The 11186-nt window shown below is 57.3% G+C and overlaps 1 protein-coding gene and 1 long non-coding RNA gene across 3 annotated transcripts in view; both read right to left on the minus strand.

Moving 5' to 3' along the window:
* GRM4 (glutamate metabotropic receptor 4) overlaps positions 1-834 on the minus strand; it is a 117098-nt gene extending 116264 nt beyond the window's left edge. Inside the window, exon 1 of the mRNA XM_029944219.1 lies at positions 817-834. The gene's annotated coding sequence lies outside the window, so the exon portion shown is untranslated. The remainder of the gene's footprint in view (positions 1-816) is intronic.
* A 5188-nt stretch (positions 835-6022) lies between these two features.
* On the minus strand, positions 6023-9102 carry LOC115295905. 2 transcript variants are annotated; one of them, XR_003910623.1, is made up of 2 exons: positions 9023-9102; positions 6023-6363 (listed from the first exon to the last, which is right to left on the minus strand). It is a non-coding gene; the product is annotated as an uncharacterized LOC115295905 (long non-coding RNA). The 2 variants fall into 2 exon arrangements; XR_003910622.1 differs by lacking the exon at positions 9023-9102 and adding an exon at positions 8344-8623.
* Positions 9103-11186: the final 2084 nt, after the last annotated feature.

Raw genomic sequence — 11186 nt, forward strand, 5'->3', positions numbered from 1 at the left:
CAGCGGGGATGAGCTGGCTGCTCCCTGGCCGGAGCCGCCTCCAAGCGCGCAGCGTTCTGCTGCTGCTCCGGCGAGAGCGAGCGAGCTAGGGAGCGGCGGCCAGCCCTGCGCCAGCTCCTCGGAGCGCGGCGTCCGAGCCGCAGGGAGCGGACGAGGCGGCTCCGGGAAGCGGGGTCCAGCCGGGGGCTCCGGGAGGGGAAAGGAGCGGAGCGGGAGCCGACTGGCTAGCGCAGCCGGCCGAGATGCGGGCGCCCGGCGGCGCCGTGGCAGCGGCAGCAGCAGCAGAAGAAGAAGCAGGAAAAAATGAGAGCGAGCGAGAGAGCGCGCTGGAGAGCGAGCGAGAGACAGGGGGAGCGAGGAAGACGGTGAGAGGAGAGGCTGCGGGAGGGGGCGGGAGCGCCCGGGAGCACGAGGGGGCGAGGGGACCGCAGCCGCTCAGCCCCCGCGCCCACGGCCACTGCCGCACTCGAGAAGGCACGAGCCCGGCCCGGCAAGTTTGCGCTGCAAGTGCGGGGCCAAGCGCGCGGCGCTTCCGCCGGCCTTTTAAAGAGAGAGCACCTGGGAGCCCACCCCGGACCCCGCACCTTCGCCGCCAGAAAGCCGGGTCTCTCCAAGTGTCCCTCCACCCCGCCACACCCGCCCCGCAGTCTTCCCCACCGCCCTTCCACCACGCCCCACCGGCGCCCTCTCCCGGAAGCCCCCTTCCTTGCCCCCTCCCCCCACCCTGCGGGTGCCAGCTCAGCCACCCCAGGACGTGGCGGGGGCCCTCCTGACTCCAAAGGTCGAGGGGCAGGGAACACAGCCTCCGACACACACCCTGAGAAGTACAGCAAAGCACTGCGATGCAAAGGGGTTGCGCTCCTCCCCACCCCTGTGCGTCACCAGAACCCCCACCGCAGGGCTGCTTCTCGCACATCCGCATGCACGTGGCATGTGCCCCCATGTGGCATGTTCATTTGTACGCCCCACCGCTCCTGGTTCGAGCATACCACACGGGAAGGAAACTGAGGCCCAGTGAGGCAATTCCACTTGCCCCCAGTCTCACAGCCTGTCAGGGAGGCCCCTTTCCACTGAGGCCCCTCCTCCCCAGCACCCCACCAGATGAGGGGAACTCCCAGCCCGTGGCCCACAGCCTGCTGGTCTCTCTCCAGCACTGGTTTGCAAAGTGTAACAGGTGGCCAGGCGGGCAGGCTAACACAAGCCCAGGAGAGAATTTCTCAGCCCTGGAGAAGCTGGAGCCCCAGCTCTCCTCCTTCCCGGGGGGGGGGGGGGGGGGCTGTAAAAGGCCAAGGAAGAAGACAGTGGGGGAGCCATGCAGCCCTCTTAGGATTACAAGAGCATCTCGTCCCAGACTGCAGAAGCGGCTTCAATTAGAGCTGTGACTTGTGACTGTCCTTGTCCAGAGGAGGGTGCTCTGCACAGTGCCAGGGAGCTGGGGGGAGAGTGGCTGGCAGTGGCCTCCCTCCCCATCAGGGCTTCAGTCCTCCTGACTGATTTGCAGAATGCCACTCTGTGCTCCAATGTGCAGGGCCCGGGGGGACTCACCACCCCTCTTACAGCCCAACCCTAATATCTACAGACAGCACCCTTATAGGTCAAGGGAATGTCTGGAGATAGCAGGAATGACCCTCCCCCTACTGGTCTGCCCTTTCTCCCTCCATGCCCCTTATCCAACACCCCTACCTCTTCCCAAAGACCCCCTCAGACACCCCCTCCTCCGGAATACCAGACTATGCCAGGCCAGAATCACAACTTGTTCACCGTGGCTCATACCCATGCCTGGCGCTATGCCTGGCGCCTAGTGTGAGCTCACTGAATGTTTGGTGAATGAATAAGTGTTGGCAAAGCCTGAACTCTCTTTGCTGACATATGTCACGGCCCCAAATACATGTCTCATTTACCCAGTCAGACTGAAGCCTCTGATGGAAGGGCCTGGATCATGCATTCATTCATGCCTTTTTTTTTTTTTTTTAAACACAACCAGCATTGGCTAAGATCCTGTTTCATTCCCAGCCCTGGGAACACACAAATGACTGCACATCACCCTGCCCTTGAGGAGTGCTGCCCACGGCCACCCACACCTCAGCACGGCACATCTTACAGAGATGTAAGGGAAGGCGGTGAAAGTTCCTGCCATCCCGTGGCCCTGCCCAGCCAGATGTGCTTGCAGGACACTCAAGTCACTCCTGGAGAGGCCTCGTCCCTGGGACCAGCCTGCCTGGGTCCTCCTGCCAAGGATCCCTCAGTTTCCTACCCATAGAACAAGGACCACGCTGCTGACCTCAGAGCAGGGCTGGGGTGCAAGAGTAGGGAATGCTGGGAGGCTCAAATTCAGCCCGCCTCGGGCTTGCCAAGCAACACGTCCTGTCTCAAGGCTGCATCTGCCTAAAAGGGGATCTGCTGTCTAATTCATGGAAAGTTACCTACTGGCCGGGCCATCATAAAAAGCGAATGAAAGAATGTATGCACAGCACCTGGCCCTGTGTTTACGCGCCAGTGCGTGGGAGCCACTACAATTTTTAACACCGGATATTGTCCTCAATATCCTCTTATTGAATGAATGAATGAATGAATGAATTCAACTGAAAAGAAATGGGCCATAGTTTATTGAGAACCTAAACCGACCCAGCCATTCTCCCCGCTCCCTGCCCTTCAGTGTTGCCTTCGCTCTGGCCATAATTATCCTGGCCCCCCGCCCCCCACCAGCTGTGTCGCAGAAGGCTGGGCAGGCTATATTTTTCAGGGGTTAAAAAAAGAAACGCTGTTGGCTGGCAGATGGCTGGGTGTGTGGACTCGTCCAGTTTGAAGGTACTCAGCCTGAAGCCTAGTTCTTCCGGGCAGCCGTCCTGGGCCGCTCCGGGCCTGCCCATCTCTGAGTGGTCAGCCGCCCCCACGCACCTGTGAGCCCTGGCTTGCTCCAGCTACTCCTGCTGACTTCTCCCTCCCTTTGGAGGACTTGACTTGTCCTGGAGACTGACACAGAAACATACAGATACATACACAGAACGCATTCACACACACACACAGGCGCTCACACGGAGACAGATAAACACACAAACATCCAGCAACACACAGAGCCCTCAAGGATCTTCAGTTGGTGGCCCCTGCCTTGGGGCTGCTGGGGGCTTCATGTGGAAACAAGGGAGCTAGAGCCACTACCTCTGTAGGTGAGTGATCGCTAGTGACCTCGAGGGGTCAGGTCACAAGAGCCCCGGCCCAGGCTAGGTGGTGCAAGGGCCTGAATTCCCGAATGCCCTATTCAGCAGGCTGCACCCTGACTTGGCAGGAGCTGAGGTGGGGGAAGGAGGGCTCAGGGCTGGAAGCAAGAAGCTAGGTCCTTGGTGCTAATACTGTGTGGCCTCAGGCAATCGCCCAGCCTCTCTGAGCATTGGATACCCCATCAGGGAGATGGGGGGCTGGGTTAAGGTTTCTCTAAGGATGCAGGGTTCAGGGGTGGGTCTCATTCTGAAACCCTTAAAAAGGATGACCTGATTGACACTGATGGGGTAAGCACGGTGGTCATTCTAATCCACCAATCCCACGTGCACAGGCTTACCCAGAGATTTGGAGACACCATCTTAGCCTTGGAGTATAGGGGATTAGGGGAGAGGAAAGAGGTGGTTAGTCCTAGAGAAAATAATAATACAAATAATAGTAATACAAATAAAAATACACCCGTGCTTCAAACCTTTTTCCCCCCAAGTTTATTTATTTATTTTGAAAGAGAGAGAGAGCAAATGGGGGAGGGGCAGAGAGGGAGACAGAATCCCAAGCAGGCTCCACGCAGTCCGATGCAGGGCTCAAACCCACCAACCATGAGATCATGACCTGAGCCAAGCTCAAGAGTCAGACACTTAACCAACTGAACCACCCAGGTGCCCCTGTGCTTCATAGCTTTTTGACCTGGAAGTTCTTCCTCAAGTCTGACCTCACTCCCTCATGCTGCAGCAGATGCTTCTTTCCAGCTCTTATTCTGACCTCCCTGGTAAGGGAAACACTGAACTTTGCAACACGAACCCACCAAGCTGTTCCTACAATGTCTCATTTCAAAAGAATCCTAATAGGAGAGGGCAACTGCCCTTGAAAATCCTGAAGTTTAGAATTTGTTGGAATAAATCAAAGTGAACCTGAAGGTGAAGGGGCCAGGGGAGAGCCTGGTAGGCCTGGCATACCTAATAAATGGTCCCTATGTTGCGGTGACCCAGTCCCAGCATCTGATGGGTTTCAATTTGGGTTTCCCCTAAACCAGGCCATTAGAGGAAACGCCTGTGATGGGGGAGGGGTTGTTTAACAATAACTGTCCCCGGGCAGGACATTTCCAGGACGTAAGAGTTCTCTTTCTGGAGAGTCACAAGCCACTCTGCTAGTGTGGAGGAGTTGCAGAGAGCTGGGGTCAGAGGCTGCGACCTGGGGCTAAGAAACCTAGGGGCCAGTCATTCCTAGTCTGCCCCCCACAGTCACACCAGCCCCTCTCCTTTGCCCCATGGAGATATTGAGTGTCAAGGGCCCGGGTACTCTGAAATACCCCCAGCCGGGGGTCTGGGACAGGCCAGGACCAAGGAGCGAGGGACTCCCCGCTCCTGACACCCCTGAGGGTTAGCAGAAGAGGGACCCGGGAATCTGCTCTTCCCTTAGGCCAGTGTGGGCCCAACCTCCAGGACCCCTCCCTCCTATGAGCTCTGGGAGTTTCCGAGGAGTCATGGGCTGGCTAAGGCTGCCGTCCCCTTTCCAGGATTCCAAAGTCCAGAACGCTCTGAAAACCACAAGCTTGTTCATAAGTGTTCAACAAACCCGTGTGGCTGCAGAACGTGACGTGAGAACAGGCACTGTCTCTGCCCGGCTCCCTCGGCGGGGGACACCCTGTCTCTCTGCAGGCATAGAGCCAGCATATCTGTTTTGGGGACACTGCCCCAAGGCCTGCTGGAGAGGCGTACGCTATATAATATTGGTGCCCTATTATCTTTCTCAATTCCAAAAAGTTCTAGCCCCAGGGGTCTCTGATATGGGTCTGTGCTCCTAGAATCATTCCATCTGGACCAAGGACTTTCCAGGTTACACAGCATGGTCGTACCTACACCAACAAACTGCCCCCGCTCCGCCCCATAAAGGGAAAGAGGAGACTGGACAGGGCAGAGAGCAAAAAGAGCAGATTCTGAACACAGCTCTGCTAAACCCAAGTGCACAGGACCAGAGGCGGAAGCCAGATGAGGTATGTGAGGCTTTAGGAGACATTCAGCACCAACTTGCTAGAGAGGCCTTAACACAAAAATGGGGGTGCAGAACAGGCTAAACGCTGGGCTGGGACTCTCTGTCTCTTCTCGCCTGTGTGGAGATCAAGGCAGCTGGGAAGGAGGGCAAGTTCACCAGGTGGGTAGGCTGGGGAAGAGCAGGTGGGGCAGGTGAAGGGGCACAACTGGTCCAAGGTCAATTTTAGCTACTTCTGCCTGCTCTGGAGCCCCCTGGCCTGAGAGATGCTCCCCTTCCTTCCTCAGCCTCATTTTCCCACCCACAGGGCTGAAGAGGGAGGGAAAGAGGAGAAGGGAAAGCCAGGGAGACATCATCCCTTCAGCCTCAAGTTCAAGGGGGGCAGGGAGGGGAGGTCAGGGAGGAGCGTCCCTTGGACCCTGACAGAAGAGCAGGAATTACAAGCACTAAGAGCCAGTGGGGGAGTGGGGCACACAGCCAGGCCGGGCTTCTGAGCACCCCGCCCCCTGCAGCTGAAACTGTGCCTTAGGCTGCCATCCGAAGCATGCCCTAGGTGCCCAATAAATGTTGGCTTGTTAAACAAATGAATGGCTGACCCCCCCAGAGGGAAGGAGCCTTCCTCCTTCTCCTCCTTAATTTCCACTTTCACTTCCTCCTTCTGCCTCCGCTCCTGGCCCTCTCTCGTTCAAGACTCAGGATTTTCCAGCCTCTTTGCCACACTGCAATTTAAAACTACTTATCATCCCTCTCCCTCCACATGTCCAGAGGCTGTCAGCTGCGAGCCAAATGTCATTAGGATGGATGTCACAAGCGGATGTCAAAATACAATTAACATTTAAAAGCCCCTCCCGCCCGCGCCTCGTGGCCTGCCGGGTCCTTTGGCTGAGTGGCAGGGCTCTGGGCACCAGGGGGGGCAGCCAGGTGACAGGCGCAGGAGGGACGCGGTCCAGCTGGCCATGGTGGCAGGGAATGTCTTTGCTCTGCCGTGCCTTCCCCGCACTTGTCCCCAGTCTCAGTCGCGCACTCCGTGGACCGCCAGGCTGCAGACAGTCCCGGCACCACTCTGCTGACGGTGCTGCGTGCTACTCCCCCGCTTTGAGCCTCCGTGTCCTTCCTCAACGGTCAAGTGTGGATCGTGATGCTGGTGGCATCGGGCCACTTTGAGGGTGAGAGGAAAGAATGGGAGAAGAAAGGCTTTTCAAGTATAAAGGACTCTGTGATTGGAGCCTTAGATTGTCTTCCAACTGGGCCCCAGGCCCTTGGGAAGAGGCAAAGGCCACACAGCCTGGATGACGGATCTGCAGCAGGGCGGGACATGGCCAGCAAGCCCCTCTGTCAATCCTGCCCCCGACAGAGTCCAGCCTCGGTCCTCCTGAGGAGGCTCCTGGACAGTGCTGGAAGGAAGCCCCAGCATTTGCTCCCTCCGAAGGGGGACCCAAACAGCTGACAGGACAGAAAGCTGGAAATGACCCCCAGGACCTCCCTCTCAGAGCGCCAGGAACATAGATCCTGCTCTCTCCCGCTCTCGCTGTCTCCAAGGTTCTCCAGACCAGTCCAGGCAAGCCAGGGAGGTGGAGCTGACCCGGAAAGCTGCCAGCATCCCACGAAGGGCAGGGGGGCTGTCACTGTCAGCTCCTGGGGCTGGGGTCACAGCTGCACCCCCTCCCACACCCCACTTCAGTTACCCTAAAACCTGAGCCACACTCGGGTCCAATTGCCTTTGCAGATACCCTTTGCCTTCTGCCCCAGTTTTCTCTTGCCTCTTGTGCCCGCCTCACAAAGACCAGCCCATCACACACACACACACACACACACACACACACACACACACTCACCCCACACACCCCCAAAGAGGACAAAGCAGTGCTGGGAAAGAAAAGCCCACCCCCACCCGCTCCTCCTCTCGTGGGCTGCATTTCAATGGCATTTGATTGGATCGGATTCGCTTTTAATTCCCTCCTGGGACATCAGGAGGAGGGTAGAAAGAATCTTTAATTCATCAAACTGAAATATTAATAGAACTCAAACCAGCTGGAGTGGGGTATGAGGCCCCCACAACTGAAGACCCTGGGGGGACCAGCAGAAGCAAGGCGGGGAGTGGCTAGCTAGGGAGTGGGGGCCTCTCAGCAGAGCTGGGCATGGGAATGGGTGGAGGACCCAGGGCCCCCCAGGCCGCCCACCCCATGCACCCAGCCCCACCCCAACATCCCCAGACCTGGGCCTCTCCTAGCCCTCACCACCTCAGGGGGCTGTACGGCCCCTTTGGGCTACAGATGAGCAACCGAGGCCCAGAACAACAGGGGAACCACTGGGCCAGCGCTGCACACCAGTTTCACAGCAGAGCTCAGTCCCCGGCCCACCTCTGCATAGCCCCAGCTCTGAGCCCTTATCCTCTGGACCCATGGCTTCTCTGGTCCCAGTCCCCGAGGGTCACAGAGGAGTGAGCACCCTGAAGCATTGGCTTGGACCCATCAAGTGTCCCCACCTGCTGGCAGAGCCTAACTAGCCCCTCCAGGGACGAAGGCTTTTCCAACACATGGCAGAGGCCGTGGCAAACGGCAGACCCTCTCCCAAGTGCAAAGTGTGAGTGGGGAGGATAACAGCAGGAGGAAATGCAGGGACACAAAAGGAGAAACCGAGGCCACGAAAGACCCCACATGTCTGTGGCAGGCCGGCATCAGGATGTCCAGGACTGTGAGCTGATGTGGGCTGACCCTGGCCCAGCGCTGTCCGTTAGGGCATTGCGTAGTTAAAGGCCATGTTCTTTATCTACCTGGGTCAAATACACCTGCATTCAGCCCCAGCCATGACACCGTGTCACTGTGGGGCCACAGCAGGGCATTTGATCTCTCCAGCCTCAGTTTCTTCACTGATAGGAGGGGCTGGTATTGCTCCCTTCATTGGAGGGAGAGATGGTGGATTCAGCTCCCACCAGAGTCCTGCCCCTCCCTCCCCTGCACCTTCCAACCCAAGTGAGACCCTGGACCCTCCTTCTCCATCTCACCTGTGCGGCTGAATCACCTTCTCTTCTCCAACCAGAAACCATCTCCCTGACCTTCAAGGCCCACCCCTGGTGGAGAATTCCCAAGCTTCCAGTTCAGGGGTCTGCTCCCAGCAGGGGGAGGGATGATCGCTTACCCTTCTATTTCCTGTGGTTTACAGCCTGTGGGCTGGGACCAGAGTAGACGGGCGGATGGACACACGGAAGAATGGTTAAATGGACAGATGGTCCTGACCTCCTTCCATCCCAAAGTTCTGAACACAGGAGGCAGGTGAGAAACGTGGGACAAAACCAAAAACCAGGAGAGCAGCTCAGACGGTGGCCCCATTTCTCTCCCTGCCGGCTCCTGCAGAAGGGTGTACGCCCTGGCCTGGACAGCTCGCTGCCCCAGCCTCCTCGGGAAGGGCCCATTCAGCTCCACTTGATCGCCAAATTTCAGGGAGATCACATGTGAGGGCGCTCAAGGCCGGGAAGGGGCACGCAGAGCCTCCCTTCAGGAACGCGGACGCGCTGGCACGCTGAGCCCCAGCGCGGACCGCCAGCGCCGCCCAGTGGCCGAGCGCCCTCACTGCAGCGCTGGCCCGGCCCGGGAGAGGGTCTACGCGGATCTGAGCAGGACTTGGACCCGCGATCTACGAGGCGGGTAGGGCTCGGCGCCTCCTCCCTCCGAAGGCCGGTGAGCCACCCGGACTGAAAGACCATTTTTTCACCTGAGCAGATTCCGAGAGGAGGCAGCGGGGGCGGCGAGGGGTCTATTTCAGGGCTGCTTCCCAGCTGGGCCACCGCCCCCTCGGATTCGTACGCAGCCTAGCTCACCTGCTGTGACGGCAGGGAGGGAGGGGCGCGTCTTCTGGTGCCCCGCCAAGTCCAGAGGGACACGGGCTGACCTGGGCAGGAGGCGGCAGGTGAGAGGTATCCTGGGTTCCTAGGTGGGCAGAAGGCAAAGTAAGGTGGAAGGGGGTGCAGTGAAGGGGCCTGTAAAGGAGGCTGAGAGGGGCACTAGCCCCAAGAAGTTGCTCGCTCCACCCTTCTAAACCAGCCTCGCCTCTTTCCCCGCAAAATCCTTTTTTTTTTTTTTTTGAGAGAGAGAGAGGGCACAAATGATGGAGGGGCAGAGAGAGAGAGAAGTGGGGATCACCCTGGGGGTCTCATGTTTTACCCAAAGCAGGACTTGTGCTCACCGGATGCGGGCCTTGAGCTTACCCGAACCCTCAAAGTCAATATTTACTGCACTCCCGCTATGTGCCAGGCCCGTGGTTGGCCAACCCCACTGGAGCACATTAGAGTTATCTGGGAGCTATTAAAACTCCTGATGTCCGGGTGCATCCCAAACCTATTAAATCAGACCCTGTGGGAGGGCCTCAGCTTGGTCATCCAGGGTGATGCAAAGTCTGGGCGTGTCCAAGACGTCAGCATCGGTTGTCAGGGGCACAACCATGAGGAGCAAGTTCTGCCATGGGGTAGCCCCTGCCATCCTCACCACGGTCCTGAGGAACTTAAGGGGGAGCTGGGATCGAGCCCTCTGTGCCGTGCCCCTGCACTCTACCAGCCGCACAACGGAAAGAGGCTGTCACTCATATGCAGAGGTTTTTTTTTCATTTAAGTTTATTTAGCTTGAGAGAGAGAAAGCAGGAACAGGGGAGGGGCAGAGAGAGAGAATCCCACGCAGGCTCCATGCTGCCGGCCCATCTCAGGATCAAACTTACGAACCGGGAGATCATGACCTGAGCCAACACCAGAAGTCACGCTTAACTGACTGAGCCGCCCAGGCGCCCTTTAACACACACTGTAATTTGTATAATATTTTTACTAATAGTCCAGCCATGTCCCCCTGGGCACCCAAGGACTGCATTCCAAGGGGACAGCATGGAGAGCAGGGGCAGGCAATCCAGGAAAAGAGATGTTCTCAAATCTGAAAGTGCGAATGGCAAGGGGGGGTGTGGGTGGAGAGGGGTGTGTGTCACACTCTGGGACCCACCCGAGTTCAAGGGCTGTCAGTCACAACCATGCTCCTTAGATAAAGGGAGCGGTTCAGGGCACTGGATGGATGCCCAAAATAGATCCCAAATCTACTCAACAGCGTGGGTGAAACCCACAGTCATAATATTGAGCAAAAAGAAGCCAGACCTAAGTATACATACTGTGTGAGTCTGGCGATTCTATTCATACAAAGTATAAAAACAGGACAAATAACCTATAGTGAGGGAAGTCAGAGTATCGGTTACCCTTGAGGGGGTAGGGACCAAAAGGGACATGAAGGGGCTTCTGAGGACCTGAATGTTCTGTCCTAGATGTTCCCAAAAATACCCCGTCTTGGGGCCTCAAGATGGCTTAAAATCGGGGCTCCGAAGCCCTTCTACCCCTCTCTCTCTCTCTCCCTGTCTGCCTCTCCCTGCAGCCCAGCTCCATCTAGGTGGCCGGAAACAGGATGTTACAGCTTGGATTCTTTGGTTGCAAGCAATAGAATAACTCTGGCCCCCGTAGACAAAACGAAAGTAATAGGAACTGACTTGGAAACTCATGTGTAACTTGCCAGGGGTCCCTGCCAGTTCACTAAGAGACCTGAGCTGGGTTTCGGGTTCCCTTAGGATAATGACAGCAGCCAAAATCCAGACCTCTGCACACGTCCCTTTGTCATGCAGAAGAACAAGGAGAGCGGAAGAGGTCCCCAAACCTCCCCCCACACCGCCGCCGGCAGCACAATGCAGAAACAGAGTGCTGTGAACGTCAGTGTACAGCCGAATAGAGAAAGAAACTGAACGCGACAGAACAAGGTCTGGACCTCAGAGAGTAGAGAAGGTCAGGTGAAGACTCCGTGCGAAAGAAGAGAGGGCAGCGAGAGCCTGGATGCGGACACAATACAATGATCCTGAGAGAGAGAGAGCGAGAGCGAGAGAGCCGTGCCCTGGTGGGGAAATGCGGCGAATAGGTCTGATGCCCAGTAGATCAGGGCACCGGCTTCTGCTGGCATTGAAAGGAA

This window comes from Suricata suricatta, chromosome 7 (assembly GCF_006229205.1).
Source record: "Suricata suricatta isolate VVHF042 chromosome 7, meerkat_22Aug2017_6uvM2_HiC, whole genome shotgun sequence".
In the NCBI taxonomy this organism is placed as follows: domain Eukaryota; kingdom Metazoa; phylum Chordata; class Mammalia; order Carnivora; family Herpestidae; genus Suricata; species Suricata suricatta.